The 16,722-nt window shown below is 34.0% G+C and overlaps 1 long non-coding RNA gene across 2 annotated transcripts in view; it reads right to left on the minus strand.

The window, feature by feature from the left end:
- Positions 1-6,513: 6,513 nt before the first annotated feature.
- Positions 6,514-16,722, minus strand: part of LOC149076044 (uncharacterized) — a 29,870-nt gene continuing 19,661 nt past the window's right edge. Inside the window, exons 2-3 of one of the 2 annotated variants that reach the window (XR_016194200.1) lie at positions 9,658-9,757; positions 6,514-7,099 (exon numbers count right to left, since the gene is read on the minus strand). This is a non-coding gene — a long non-coding RNA (uncharacterized LOC149076044). Of the gene's footprint in view, positions 7,100-8,740; positions 8,774-9,657; positions 9,758-16,722 lie in introns of those variants that run through there. The other variant, XR_016194201.1, reaches the window with a different exon arrangement.

Consider the following 16,722-nt stretch of genomic DNA (forward strand, 5'->3'; position numbering starts at 1 on the left):
TATTATTCTTGTCGAGTAAAAGCGAGTATTTATTTTAAATACTCAATTTAAGTATTTATATTTTAGGTATTTTTAAATTTTCTCTTTATATGTGAAGAAATTTCTCTTTACATCCAACTTCCAAATTTGAATAAGCATTTGGTAACTTGGCAGCTGTAGTCATTCTAATTTCAAGATTAGTTTTCCACTTGGTATATGAGAAATACAATAGACGCCACTTATTAGTATCACGGACAATGTTTTATTCGAGTGTTGCCATAAATTTTGCAAAGAACGTAACGAATGAATATCATAACATGGGAAAAATGCTGTTATAGTTATCTGGACTTCGGATAATGTTATTGATTTTTTTTCCGCTGAAATATATATATATATATATATATATATATGTGCAAGGCTATGAAAAAAAAGAAAAATTTGCAAAAATGTTACAATTATGAAAAAGAAGATTAAGGGGTGATGAAAGAAAATACCTAGAATCGTATTGTTTTTTAATTAAATGGAAGAAAAAACAAAACTTTCTTCCTTAGATCATTTTTATACCATGTCGGGAATAAAAGTGTTAATGTCTTATATTGATTGACTTAGATTGGTACAGAAATTTCCTTGTAGTCAATTTCAAAATTTCCAAGTATTTTCTCCCATTAATATCTACTTTTTACTCTAGAAGGGCCAGAGCAATCATTTTGACATACATGATTTTAAAAATAATCTTGAGAGTATTTGACATGCACATTCAATTTTTTGACTTTTCATTGTATTTCTGTATTTCTCTTCTTGTACGAAAATTTTAAGATATTGAATGTTTTGTTCTAGAGGTATTGTCGTTTATACCTTAAACGGTCAAAAGCAGTCATTTTAAATGTAAATTGTATATGTTTCTCATTGCGACGGGCAGTAGATGTTTTTACTATAGATTTATTCGTTATCATTCGCTGATGGCATACGCAACACAACACATACTCACGAGTTACGTACAGCTAAGGAAAATTGAATAAAATAATGATAGTTGTTGCATCATCGTACTTGGCTAGCTAAAAAAGCTGTTTGCGGGACAAACAGAAATACATGTATTCACACCATTTCTTATTTAGATACATAATAAGTGGTGTCTATAAAAGTATGGTGATGTAATGTAGAGGTCTCTAATATTAAAACTCAATTTTTGAATTGTTAATTATTTATGATTTATTATTAAAAAATTGAGGAAAATTTTTTTGTCTGATCGTTCATCAGGCAAACTCATTTGTTGTTTCAGTTAAACATTCCGAAACTTTCCATGTCATCACCGCTGTGGTGGCCGAGTGGTTATAGTGACGGACTCTCGATGCGAGGATCCGGGTTCGAACCCCACAGTGGTGGTCGGCTGAAGTTGGTTTTCTGTGGTTCCCAACTTCAAGGCGCAAATGCGAGCCGATCTCCCCGTTAAAAAGTCTCGCCACAGAGAGCAACAGTCCTACAACGATAAATCATTCAATCATAACACTTCACTCATAGTTAGAAAAACTGGTCGCAGATGGCAGCACTACACATAACAAGCATTACAGAAAAACAAAAAAAACTTCACGTCAGGTTTCACTACACGTACACGCACATTCCCGCATGTACCGATTCGTTAGGGGTTTCGCGGGGGGTGTGTGTGGGCGGGGTGCATGTGTGGTCTAGCAGTAGTAGGTAGGGCTCGGGGATCCATGATGTTCTTAAGTCAGCCACCTCGTTGGGCAATTTGCCTGTTGTGGCGTTGTATTTGTATTGTATTGTATTTGTATCATCTGCTTTCAAAGCTGTCTAGGAAACAGAGGTCCATTCGCAATGCGTAGAAATGGCTCTTAGAAGACCAATAATTTATCAGCACTAAATGATATTTCAAACAATGAGTCTACGGCTGAAAAGACTTACGATGCGAACTCTACAATTCAAATTATGATTTTTTGCTATGTCCACCTGGACGAGAAAGTACTGATTCCGGAAGGGACTCGTCTGAATCAGATAATACTGATGAAAAGAAAAAAATGTATTTTTCTAATTTTTGTGCTCTTTATACATTAAGTAGTAGAATTGAATTTAAGCAACTCTTAGTATTTTTCCCCAATAGTACAAATTCATGGTGACATACCATTACATGTTCTTCACAAAGTACGCAAACAATACTAAACAGCCCTTGATACACATGTAAAATGGCACACATCGTTAAAATTTAGATTACATATATTGCGCTGAATAGAAGCAGCAGCAGTCAAATAGACTGCCTGTGGCTCTTACAGGTACAACGTATATTCCGGGCCTTCTATACACTAAATTTCTCTTGTTTTCATTTTTTTATCAAGTTCATGAATTGAATTCTAGTCAGCTAATATTTATCAACCGGGAAAGAAATAAAATTCACCAAAACATTGCTCTTTTTTTAATATAAAATTGCTGTATTCAAATCGAAATTATCAAAATATCCGATACTGAATGATTTTTAAAAATATAAGGGAAAAGTACGCTTTGAATCATGTTTCATGTTTTCGCTTATGAAATTGATGCCTTTGATACCTTGATAAAAGAAAGGGAAAAAAAAACAACATTTTCTTGTGCACTGACATAAAAAGAGCCTTAGGTATCACACGGGACCATGATAAATGATCACCCTACTACTCACCGGTTCACTCATTAGATGTGATTAAAACCTGTTTTCGTACCTCAATCGTAAGTAATCGATAACGCTATCGCTTTCTTGTAAAGCCTCATCGCTCAACAGGTCATATGTCGCCAAGGGATATTATGTTAGCTTTCAAGACATGTATTTTGTAAGAGATAATGTGCACTCATGTATACAGTGGTAAGTATCAGTTGCCTCTAGTGTGTGTTACAACATCAGAGAAGAAAACTCGCTATTAATTTGATATCATGCATCGACATCCACTGTAAAAAAGAATTGCCCTAATTCGTTTCGGGGTAAAATTTCAAATCATAATATGCTAGACTAGTGTTTCTTAACTTTTTTTTTTCCGTCCGTAGTACTTTTGGACCATATTTTGTTTTCGTTGCCCCCATATTACTCAGGGTCCCCCCCCCCCATTTAGGGGTGAGCTATTTTCTATGCAAGTTATTATTAGTTGTTTTTTTTTGTAAATTTACAGTGGAAAAATATTGAATATATCAGATTCCAGAAACGTAGGCTAAGGTTCCGTGAGCTACCCTTTTCTATTGGTTATATTCAGAGACATCTCAGCGTCATGGGCTTCTGGACAAAAAGTTGATTTTGGGGTCCGTAATCAGCTGTGAGTTGCAGAATGCATAAAATTTGTTAAATAAATTTCTAAATAATTTAGAAAGTCATAAATATTAAAGGAATCGGTACATTGGAATGCGGTTTGCGAGAAAAAAATTATTTTCACGAAAGGGATCTTTTTGATACAGACAAAAAATTAGCTCGATTTTCTATCCAGAGAGAACGCTGCACGTAAGTTCGGCAGTTACCTATTACTTCACAAAACAACTCTGACCATATCGCCTATTAATGAGATGGGTTGGAAATGAACCAACTGTACCCTCTCGGGTTAGAACCTGGGACCGTGACAGCAACCTTCACAGTGGTAGACGAGAATCTTACCACCACGCCACTTGGGCGAAGAAACAGGACTTGGCAGCAAAAGAGACTGGACCCGAACCTTTCTTCATCCTCTTTTGTGTCAGAAATGTTCATAAATCTTCAGCCAGTGATTCATGGCTGAGGTAAAAAAACTTAACCAACAGCACTTGGATCCACCAATGTCAACATCACAATGAGAATCTTAAGCAGCACTCTCTATCGGTGAAAATTTTAACTATTTTTCTCTGTACCAGAAAAAGAAAAATCTCCTCTCTTAAAGAATTAGATTTTCACAAAAACCGCATCCGCAAATTCATTCTTCATTTTTTTTTAAACCATTCACGAATTTATGGGACTCCTCGTGTTTACTACTTATTCTTGAAAATCATAGTAACAGATCGCGTCATGTAGCTCCCCCGCTTTAGGGGGCCCCTCTGATGAGCGCGGACGTGCCCATGCGTCATGATGGCCTCGGCTCTGTAGGCAGTTCAGCTGGATTCTGAAAGCAGTCATACTTTTTCCCCCCATTAATTTCCACTTTCGCTTAATTTCTCCCCCCCCCCACTACTTTCTGTGCTCGCCATGCCATATCTTACTGAAAAATGACTGCTCCCTCCCACCATGATTTTCATCTATGGGCCCCTGGAAACTGGAAAATATCGCAGTACCACAAAGTGGCATCACTGCTCTTAGTTAAGAATCAGTATGTACTGGACATTCATAATGAAGAGTTTTTCTTCCTTCTTTTGAGTACTTGAAAACATTCTAATCACAACACTTCAAATTCCATGTTTGTCATCATCCAGTCCAATAAGCTGCCATTGCTTGGTAATTCCATTGTTGTCTCGTCATTTGATTTCATATAAGTTGCGTGCTTTGGTAATAACATTCGCTTCCATAGAAGTTTAGGAAGAGATTTATTCGTCCATGTGAGATGGACAAACAGAACACACCGACACAGTTGAATAATATTTATTTTTCCATTTTGTTTTCCGTGACATTTCTCACGTAAACCCAACTTAAGTACACATCAAAGGCGCAATGCTTTATATTGTGACTGGCAAGAAAAGAAATAGAAAAAGTAAATAGCCGTCTCTAACACATCATTGCGGCTTCTCTTTTAAAAACTGAACCTTTTTTTTTTTAAGAAAGAAATCGAAACTTTTCACTGTAAAGTGACAGCAGTAAAGTGTTGGACCATGAATTTTTTTTTTATATATATATATATTTTTGATAATGAAACGTTTATTTTGACAGGTGTGAAGCCACTGATGTATTTTACGAAACTGACAGCATACGATTTGTTCTTCATGGTGGTCACCATCCTCTCCACTTAAGAAGGATTACTGAGTTAAACCACTTTTATTTTCTCATGGTTTCTTTTCTCTTGAAAAGCCTATAAACAGTGAAAATAACCATTGTTCAGAAGTGATGCTTTCTTATAAATAAATGCCCCATCTATTATTTGTTTTTAGATTTCTATACTATGAAAATAACAAACCAGTATTTTCGGCAAGATGTTTGTTCTTCGACGCAAAATAGATACGATTATCTTGCAATTCACTGACCGACGTCAAAAATAAATGCTCAACACACATCTACTTTGAATAACTAAAGTAAAAAATTGTTATGAAGCATATATTTATGGTAATTATTAGCTGTTACTATTTCTCTGGTTTGATGGGACATTTGGGCAGACTACATCAATTTCATCAGATTTACTGACCTGGTGGTTGACACGCAACTCACGGTCAAAACTCTCACACAAATAAATTGATATAATTCCCTTATTGAATTGTTATTTTCATCAGCCAAAAAGTGAATCGTATAAATATTATTTACATAATACTAGCATTTTTACCCATACGTTGCCCGGGTTTTCTCTATATGCCGGGAGCGTTGGAGAAATGACAAATCATTTTCAAGGAATAAACATGTCTGAAAAGCAATGTTAGGGAGCCACAGCAACCAAGGTAAACATTCTGAAAGTCATTGTTGACGAACCCCACGAATCATTGTTGCCCGACAGTTTTCACCCAATTCGTGTATTTTCTCGTCTCTGACGAATTTTTAAACTAATCTACCATTCAAGTCGGGTCCTGTTTGGTATATACATGTAAAATTTGGCTACGATCGGTCTAAAATTTTAGCTTTGTATACAAACAGGGACAGACGGAAAAATAAATTTTATATAAATAGAAAAATGCATGAATGAATGAATGCCAGAACTTTGCCACTGGACCTATCCCGTTGTCGAGATCTTTTCCAGCCCAGCTTCGTGGCAGAGTCTGGAATACTTTATTTTGTGTCAAAATAGAAAAAAATTTTGCAATATATTTTCTTCGGACAATTGGGTACTGCCGCGATTAACAAATTTTGTGGTGATTTCAAACGAGATGGGGTTGGGAGTTGGAGAAAAGTTCCGGGGTATCGTTAAGACGGATGAATGTACGCGTATTAGGATGGAGGTATATTTTAAAAGCAATTGGCGGGGGCCCTCCATGCCACCTCATCTGGTATCTTACACTTGCCATATTATATACATAGGATGCAAAAAAAAAAACGAAATGAGAATCTTATTGTGAAATATAAAATATCCATCGGAGCGAGTCATCTCACTTAACACCTTATTGGTGAGCAAATGGGTTTGATAACTTGCGGACTAGAAGCCAGCATCAGTTTTATTGGGTTGAGTTCACTCGCTCCGGTGGATTTGATGAAACAAAATATAAATATTGTGTGGGGGAATATATACAATTAGGGATCACCCGTGCTATCTCGCTTAGCACCTTATTCGGTGAGCAACATGAATACGACAATAAAATAGATGCAGTGTATGAATACATATGTTATAATTAATTGGAATAATATCGATTCAACAAGAAATTTTGAAAATCTTTATTTTTTAAAGCTTTTTTAAACTGATTATTGCCTTGCAATGCTGTGGACTTTAATTTTTAATTGAAGCTAAAAATGAGGGGTTTGGACGAATAATAGTGCATGTTACATTTTTGGGAAATCGGCTTTTTTTTTTATTGAATAATGTTCCACATAGCTTCCGTGTTATAGGTTCCTTAAGTTATTTCCTGCATAAACCCATATATATCATTGCTAGGCCATTTTAAGCAGCTGCAATCGTGAGTTCTATAATTGGAGCAGCCGTCTATGCTTTGTCATTGCAGCTCAGACGCAAAAGCGGTCTATGTTACGATCAGGAGAAAGAGAGATCCCTTTTATCAGGGATAACTTTGATCGTGTCTCCTGTAAAGTTTGAAAAAACAACTTAAACGTCTTATTCGTCCGAATCCTTCAAATGCTAAAAACCATACAGTAATTTTACAACGCATCTTGAATGACAAAATGTGCAAGGGACCACGTTTTCAGAAATTTTACGGTTAAGAAATTCTCTGTCAAAGTTCCTGTTTTATTTCCATTGTACAGACTATTTCAGGTTTACGATGTTTTCTCGTTTAGTAAATATGTGTTGCTTGATTCTCAGGGAGACGTCTTAAATGGGAATCACTGTAAACAAAAAAAAAAAAACATTACCAGCAAATCATGATAATTTTTAACTGTAAATTCTATTGAATTTTTTTTTGTGCGATAAAATAAAGAGGAATTTTGCAAGTCGTGTTAACGTATTTGAAGGTTAATATAAGTAATATATAATTGTTTTTCCCCCTTTTTTTTGATACATTGTGTTTAATGACTATATTGAATCGAGTGTATGAATCCGGGTGTATGAGTATCGTGTGTAGAGAATTGTATGTCTTTTGAAGTCGAGTAATGTTTCCGATTTTGAGAAATAATATTTCGAAATGCTATTAAATAAATAGCTTTGGTTTAGAATTTTCAGATACGTGTATCAATACAAGGAAATAAAATGTTTGAAATCTTAAAAGCGATAGGAATCAGGACTTACATCAGAGCACAAAAACGCACACCTATTGAATGAGATTATTTTGGTCGGTTGATGTTGGTTGCTCTTGAGTTTTTCATTCTCATGACCACTCTGTTGATTCTATTAATGCTTTACTAGAACTTTTCTACTGTAAACGTTGAAATAAACTAAATTTTCGAAAATCTCAAAATTTCGTCTCCATCTCGGAAATGCCGAAATTCATCTCAAAGCTAGTTCCAAACTTTGTTAAAAGTCGCTTGAATAGAAATAACAAGGCATTTTTCATGGTAGAAAATGTTTGATAAAAATTTTTTTTCCACGTCTGTAACATTAAGTGGTACGTATACTGTAACATTATACTTCGCAGATTTAATAACGTATGTAATCGAGATGAAAACTAAGAAATTTCCCTACTGGCCAGTGGCGAATAGACATACTAAATCCGGTGGCTTCATATTATATTACCGATACCGATAGTATATAATGTAAGTGATTCCTGGTCAGATCTTACAGATATCTTGGAAATACGTGACAAATATCACGTTATTGACTTTTTTTTTTAAATTCTCACATTAACCTAATTTTAGCGACAAAGTCCCCTTTTAAACTCTCATTCTTTATTTGATATCTTTATCGCAATGCAGATAATGCTCAATCATATTGGAAATGTCACAAATGATACTGTAATTTTCTAATATATTTTGCACACCTGTTGAAATAAGACACGTAAAAGGCATGTTTAAGGAATAAATTTACATGTAAATTCTCAAATTTATGAGGAATTACAGAAGTGTAGGTAGCAAGTATACATAGTCAAAAAACTAGTTTGAAAATTCATATTTCCATCGACGTCATAATCTTGCGCAAAATCAAATGTATACAGTGTTCTCCAATACGCATCTAGATGCGTGATTCACGCATAAAAATCCAATTTTGCTCCTGAAAATTCCGCTGAGAATTGAAAATTCTCCTCCAAAAGTTTTAGGTAATCTTTCCTGATACATATAGTTATTTCTCTATATATTTTTCATTAAAGAACACCCCACTTTTCTTTTAACTATCGAAGAAACTAACGAAACTATACCTTAAAATTTTGGAGAGGAGCGAATTTATTTTTCAAAATTACTTTTTCGTATAACACTGGTTCAATACATGTTTAAAACCGAAAAATTCATGTTTAAGTTTTATTAAAAAATGTTCTCTTAAAATTAAAATTTTTAAAATGACTGAATATATATCTGTGATATAGCAGCACTTTTTACAGTAAGGACTGTCTATAATGATACTCTAGGGACCTAGAAAGAAAAAAAAAATATTGTTATATACACAGGTTATATATCGTTGTAGACAGTTTGAGCATTTGCGCTTTTTCCCTATAAAATAGGAATTCCGCCGGGACCAAAGAAAAAGTTGTTATTGGCAGGATTATCGTTACATACAGTATCGTTTCACACAGGTTTCACTGTATTTTCCGAATTCCACCGATCCGGAATTTTTTAAAACAGATTATCAAAACAGAACTGCGATATTATCTCCACGGAGACATTTATTACACTTCTTTTGTTTTGAATGTAACAGGCTACTCGTTTGTCTCAAAATCTGAGGTCATTCGTAGAAAAAATGTAGACTTAATGGACACCAGCCAAGTAATTTCAGACCTCCTTGTAAGTGGCTACTTACAGACGGATCCATTAGATCTCCTACACATACATTAAAAAAAAACAGCTCCGTTAAAAGTAAACTTTTCTCCATATCGTTCAGTCACACGACTGAAGATATAAATTACCCATCATAAGTTTGACAACCATTTCAACGAGCTCAGGGATGCATGAAATGATGTGCAAATGTAGGACGTGAGGTCGGTGGGAAGCCACAGGGTTTCTACTCTAAAAAAAAGAGGGAAACCCCAAAAAAAATAGTAATGCATAAAAAATATATATAGCCCCGTACATATAGCCTACCTCCTCATTTCGAACAATACTCATCACGGGCTAGTCACGTGTGGGTGGATAAAAAAAAAATGTTTCCGTCTTATTTTACCTCATTTCTTGAAAGATTCTATGTTTTCCTAACGACTCTCGGAGAATAATACACATACCATAGAAAAAATATATAAATGAAAGACCATTTTCTTTTAAGAAACAGTCATCACCGGGGGCAGTCATGAGACGTTACGCACCGTTAGCTCAAGTTCCGACATTTTTATTCTATTTCATTTCTTTAGTCTTCTTTGCCATATGATTCCACCATCAGAAACTTTCTTGGAATTAAAAGACCTCCTGGAAAAATGGAAAAAAATATATATATATAGTAAAGATATCTTCAGATCGATAACAGCCCACTAATAATACCAACGAGAGATTTATATAAAGCGTAAAACTTCTGTTCTCTTCCTTTAACCAAAAAAATTGACTAGTCTAAAGAGAAATCGATACCTTTAAGAGCAATAAAGACTTATGACTGTAAAAGTCCGATATAATTATTCAATGAATAGGATTGATATTAATGGGATTCTCTTTTGTTCTTCTTACCAAAAATATTCCACGTCGGAATGCGTGAAAGAGAAAAAAAAAAGAATTCACAGCAGCTCCATTAGTACATATTTCGGATGAAAGTCGAATAAAATGTATTTCCATTACACATAAGAGCAGACTTTATTAATACGATTTAAAAGGGCAAGAAGTATTTGCTCTTCCCCCCCCCCCTCCTTTTTGATATATTGTTCTTGATGACTGCATAGTATCAAGTGTATGAATAAATGGGTATTGGGTGTAGAGAGTTCTCTGTCTTTTCAAGTCGAGTAATGTTTTCGATGCTGAGAAATAATGTTTCGAAATGTCATTAAATGAATAGCTTTCGTTTGGAACTTTAAAATAAATGTATCAATATATGCGATGAATTAAAAAGTTTGAAATCCGAAAAATATTAGGGATCAGTGCTTATAATTATAAGATCTTACACACACACCAATTGAATGGAATTATTCTTATGAAACGAGTCTGGTTCTTGAGTTTTTTTTAAATTCTCAACACCACTGTGATATTGATGTCCTTTTATGCTCTACCACTTTATCGATGTATCGATGTTTTACCACTCTGATGATGTTATTGATATTTTACCACTCTGATGATGTTATTTAGGTTTTACTACTCTGTTGACATTGATGTTATTGATTTTTTTTGTGCTGTAAACTTTGAAATAAACCAAATTTTCTAAAATGAAAAATTGCACCTTTAAATCTCGGATATTTTGAAACCGATCTCAAAATTAGCTCTTTATCTTCATTATAAGTTGCTCGAACTGTAAAAACCAGGCATTATCATGGTGAAAAAGTGTTCGATAATTTTTTTATATTTCTGTAATATTGAGTACGTATACTGTAACATTATACTAGCAGATTTAATGGCGTGTATAAGTGACGATACAAGCGAGAAATTTATACTAAACAAGAAACTTCTGTTCTTTCTTTGAAAAAAGGGATTAGTCTAAAGAGAAATCGATACTTTTAACAACAATAAAGACTTATGGTTGTTAAAGCCCAATGTAATTATTAAATAATGGGAATGATATTAATGGGATTTTTTTCTTTTTTGTTCTTATAAGAATATTCCACACTGGAATGTATGGATTCTAAGAGAGAGGAGAGAAAAAAAGTAAATTCGGCAGATCTATTAGTATATATTTTGGACGAAATTAGAATAAACTGTATTTCCATTATATACATCAGAACAGACTTTATCAATACGATTTAAAAGGGCATGAAGTATTTGTTCCCCTTTTTGATATATTGTTCTTTAAATGATTGTATTGAATAAAGTATAGGAATGAATGGGTATCGGGTGTCGAGAGTTTTCTGTCTTTTCAAGTCGAGTAATGTTTCCGATTCAAAAAAATAACGTTTCGAAATGTCATCAAATAATTAGCTTTTGTTTGGAATTTTTAGATAAATTTATCAATAGGATGAATTAAAAAGTTTGAAATCGGAGAAGTATTACGAATTGGCACCGATTTTGCATTGGTGCTACATCGAATACATAAAATTGGTACCATATTTAAAAAATAAAATAAAAATGCATACTTTGGAAGGATTGCGTCTTGGAGTTGTCAGAATCGGAAAACACCAATTAGGAATCACGATTTGCAAATCACGTGACTCATAGAAACAAACCACAAGCCTGTTGGTGTATTATGTAGGGAATATATATCATAAATTCTGTAGAGAGAAAGCGGGCTATAGTAACTACCATATTTCAACATTAACTACTATATTTTAGCAATATTTAACCGGTTTAGATGCAGCTCGAACTAAAAATGGCGCTCATATTCGAATGTGATAATTTTATGTAACGCAAATTGTAATAAACATCAATTATTCACCATTTGACTTGCATTTTATTTGTTATATCGAGTTTTTTCGTTTTACAGTGTCATTTGTAAGTTAAATTTGAACTTTTTTAATTAATACAAAAAAAAACAGAACTCCAGACCATAAGTATTTTAATGTTAGCCGCACCTTTTTATGTGAATTGGTTTATTTGTTATATTAAAATATGTCCAGGTATTGACGCCCGATATCGATAGCAATCCTTAAGCACACCCTGTTTTTTTGGTATAAGTTACTACTCATGCCCAATAATCGTCTTCCTAAAATCTGTTATAACGCTCTAATTCAACGTCCCCCTATAAACAATAGCCGCAATTGGGCCTACAGCATTCTAAAATTTCTCCAAACACTCGGACTTTTATATTTGGGACCTCCACTCATATATTTGGGACCTCCAAATTGCACCAGACTCACTTATGAAACATTTCTCACTGGTTGTCTCGAGCTATGTAGACATTACTATCCAAGACGATCTATGTTCAGTTTATCGTTCAACAAATTATTCGTATTACAATCAACTCTTCCGGAATTTGGCGATGGAAAACTATCTCTGCTGTAATGCTCTATTTTCATGGAAACGACTGATTTTCCAAATGCGGTCTGGGGGAAAATTCCTGCGCACCTCTGACGGATATGTGATACTTGATCCGGACAAAAACTGCCCTAATTGTAGCAATGCGTCAAATCAAATTTTCGATTTATTGCATATGCTTATGGAATGTCCGTTATTCAGTCTACAACGTGCTGCATATTTAAATTCCTGTTTTAAAACCAACACTAACCGACAAAATCTTCTATCCTCTATAACAAAGTTCTCCGAGCTTCAAATCCGAAATCTGTACCTTTTTTCAAATGACATGATCAAATTACTAACCTCCGCAAAAGTTAAATTGAACTGTTCTGTATTGCTGATACGATGTTGACCTATGTTTTGTACTCGAGCCAACCATTCACACGGGTTTGGCCCCATAAGCGAAATTAAATGATTGATTGATTGAAATATGTCCAGGGCTTCTCGTCCAATTGGTATAACCAGTGCGTAATCAGTAAAGTAAATAATGGTTTATTGATTATTTATTGTATGGAGTTTAATTTACCGTGTGATGGTCTCAACAATATATAGATTCATTGGCTAAAATCGTAATAATCAGGCATTTCATAGTTTTCAAAAGTTCTCGAATCACATGTACATCACATTAAATACGTAATATTATACGTGGCATATTACGAAAATATTCTGAAATTAGATAATATATATAATAGAATAAGATCTCAAACATTAATCGATAGTTCCAAAATACAATGCCATACTCTAACTTTGAGACAAAACTTTTTGGTACAGAGTTATCAAATTTTCACAATTAAATGAAAATTACTTAACGAAAAATAAAAATAGAACTACAAATAAATATAATTGAACTTACCAAGTACCAAAATCAAATAAAACATCATATAAAAAGAGCTTTACCTTCATTGCCCTTAAGACATCAAACATTTTTCACAATGAAAATCAATTTAATAATAATAAAAACATAAATCATGTGATTTTTGACTTCGTCAGACGCATACATTACGAAACCATTTAGATGAAAGTATTGAAAGTGCAAAAGAGAGTATAATAATATACAAAAGCGTGGTGTTCTATGGTTGTATTATATTGAATTTCTCACGAAAAGCAATTTAATTGTGAACATTCAGATATATAGATAAGCGAAAATACATTTGAACACATATCTAATAAATATAATAATGCTGTTGCAAGAGAAAGAAAAAAATATTCTGTAGCTTATTCCTTTAGGCCCGCTGGAAGGACTTTTCATTACCTTGAGGCTACAAAGTGTTTGTTTGTTATATGTGTGCATCTATTTTTTCTGCGTATTATATGTTTGTATTTGTGTAACACATGTCTAGATTTGTGTACTGCATGTTTGTATTCGTGTAACACATGTTTGTATTCGTGTAACACATGTTTGTATTCGTGTAACACATGTTTGTATTCGTGTAACACATGCTTGTATTCGTGTAACACATGCTTGTATTCGTGTAACACATGCTTGTATTCGTATAACACGTCTGAATTTGTGTATTACATGTTTGTATTTGTGAAATAAAAAAAATATGTATTCAGCCAATTACGTGTATAAATAAAATTTCAATTAAATTTGTATGGGTGGGTTGCCTATTTTTTTTTATTTTAAATTATGATTAGGAAGTGTTTAATATAATTTAAATTTCACAATATGCTTTAGTGCAGCGATTGATGATTTCATATTACTTATATTTTAATGAAAAAAAATCTTTTAATTTATAAATTAATGGAACGGAACGTAGTCGGAAACAAATAATAATAATAATAATAATAAATAATGGAACGAAAAGAAAAATAATTTAACGTCTCTTTATATATAAAGAAAATTGAAATTAATCGAAATTGAAAATTTCAGTCCTGTTCAGCATAATATAACACTATCCCATTTTGTTAAACGTTGGCATTTCATTTGAGAAAAACGTTCTTTTAATCATAGATAAATTCCATGAGGAAATTTTTTTTTCGGGAATAGACTGTTGTAAAAATGATCGGAATATGATTTCGTAACATCAGAGGAAACGAAGAAAAAAGAAATCGAATTACATCATCCTCTCAGAAATAAATGTCAGAGAAAATCATGAAATTTTGCAACATGCAGGCGATTATGTTACGAAATCGAAATTGAAATGTCGCAATGGCTAGTTGCAAAAGTCAAAATCCAGATTTTAAGAGAGCTCCGCACATGCAAAAAAACCAAGGAAAAAATATTGTAATCGTATTTTTTTCTCCATATTACATGTGATGAAACTTAATTGGTGTAATTGGATCTTATACATTAACCACAGTGTTCATTCGAAATACTCATTCAGCGCCTTCCCTTTTAAAAATATTACTTTTCTTAGATAATAAAAATGCAAAACACGAAGACCAATACTGTTTCTTTTTCATCACACTGCATATTTTTAAGCAAATGCATATGTATTTTTTTGGTGCACGGAATATTTGCCCCGATATTTCGTCCCCAACATCTCGCCCCTAGCACGTTCCGTCCCCGGTACACTTGACCCCAAGAAATTTCACCCCCTCTTACATTTCGCCTGCCCTGACCATATGAGCGACCCAGTGAGTGACCATATGATTAACCAATTAAGTGATTATCAGTGATCAAGTGAGTTTGACATTTACCCCCTGACATTTCGCCTGCCCTGACCGTATGAGTGAACATATGAATGATGGGTACAAGTGACCACGTGAGTTATTCACCACGTGAGTCAATCACTTGGTAACTCCCTTGGTCACTCATACGCTCAATCACTCAGTCACTCAATTGGAAACTCATAGAAGCATTCAGTCGGTTACTCCTTTGATCACTTACACGGTCAATCACTCAATCACTCATTTGGATTCTCATACCTCTACTCACCTGGTCACTCATGCAATCATTCATATGGTCAATCACAGTCACTCACTTGGACACTCATACGGTCACACTCACATACAGTCAATTACAAACTTATACGGTCACATACACACACAGTCAATTACACACTCACAGATACAGTCACTTCACGTTGTCAGTCATTCTATCACTCACGGGCGCGGTAGCCCGGTCGATAAGATGCTCGCCTAAAGTACCAAAGGATGTTTAGAGGTGTCGCGAGTTCGATACCCGGTTCGTCCTTGTCAGAAAACTTTCCTGACACAGGGGTACAACAAAAAAACGGCGACTTGACCGCAGCAAAAAATTGCTACCGCAGGGAGTTCCCCATCGAGAGGTTAGCGCACCAACCTCTCGATGAGTATAAAAAAACAAGCCTGCCGTTCGGAATCGGAGATAAATTGTAGGTCCCGGTCTAATTAGCCCTCGTGTGCAGAAAATGACCGTGGTGTGACAAAAATGATCAAATGATCAAATTCTATCACTCACTTAGTTATTTGTACGGTCACTAACTCACTCCTAAAGTCAATTTCACACTCACTTGGTCACTCATCAACTTATATGATACTTCATTACACTTATTGCCATGCAAAATACTCATTTACAAATGAATATATATATGTTACTATAAATGGGATATTATGCAATATATTGTGACTATTCCGGTTATTATGAATATTTGCCAATCGCATCGGTAAGTTTAAAAAATCTACCACTTTTACCGATGATTACGCATAATACCTAAGCGGCGTGTTAAAATTGATAAATACGAAAAAAAACTACCACTTTTACCGGTGATTATACAAAATAACCAAGTGTCGTTGGTTATAATTAAGTTGTAGTTAAGTGTATTAATTGAGATTTCACAGTATATCGGGCTACAATCGTATAATCCATTTAGCAAAATTTTTTTTAAATAACAGTTCGTTATACTGAGGTCCAATTTCAGAATTCGTCAAATACAAGTAAATTATAGGGGTTACTTTTTGGGGGAGTTCGGAAAAATTCGCTTTATCATAGTTCATTATGTCTGGTTCAGACTTCAGCTCACAAGTACGTCATCTAAATAATAAATTCTGTCCATATACAGGTAGCAATAGAAACAATTTATCATATTTACCAATACGAAATATATTATGCATAATAGCCGACAGATGTGACGAATTTAGTACGATTTATCATGTTTACCATAATTATCGGATTTATCACATTTATCTCGTAACGTATATACCATCTGATGAGTCATAATCTTTCGAAGCTGTAAATTGAGCAACATTTGCACATCATCACGGATACCGATATACCGATATCACAAAAATGTTTTTTTTTTCCTCACTACCCTTTGTATTTTTTTTTTTCGTTTTTAATATGTAAATTTTTGGTCATAAATGAT

Source organism: Pholcus phalangioides, unplaced genomic scaffold (genome assembly GCF_987345545.1).
Source record: "Pholcus phalangioides strain wild (caught in Gottingen) unplaced genomic scaffold, Ppha-v1.0 ptg000015l_1, whole genome shotgun sequence".
Classification (NCBI taxonomy): domain Eukaryota; kingdom Metazoa; phylum Arthropoda; class Arachnida; order Araneae; family Pholcidae; genus Pholcus; species Pholcus phalangioides.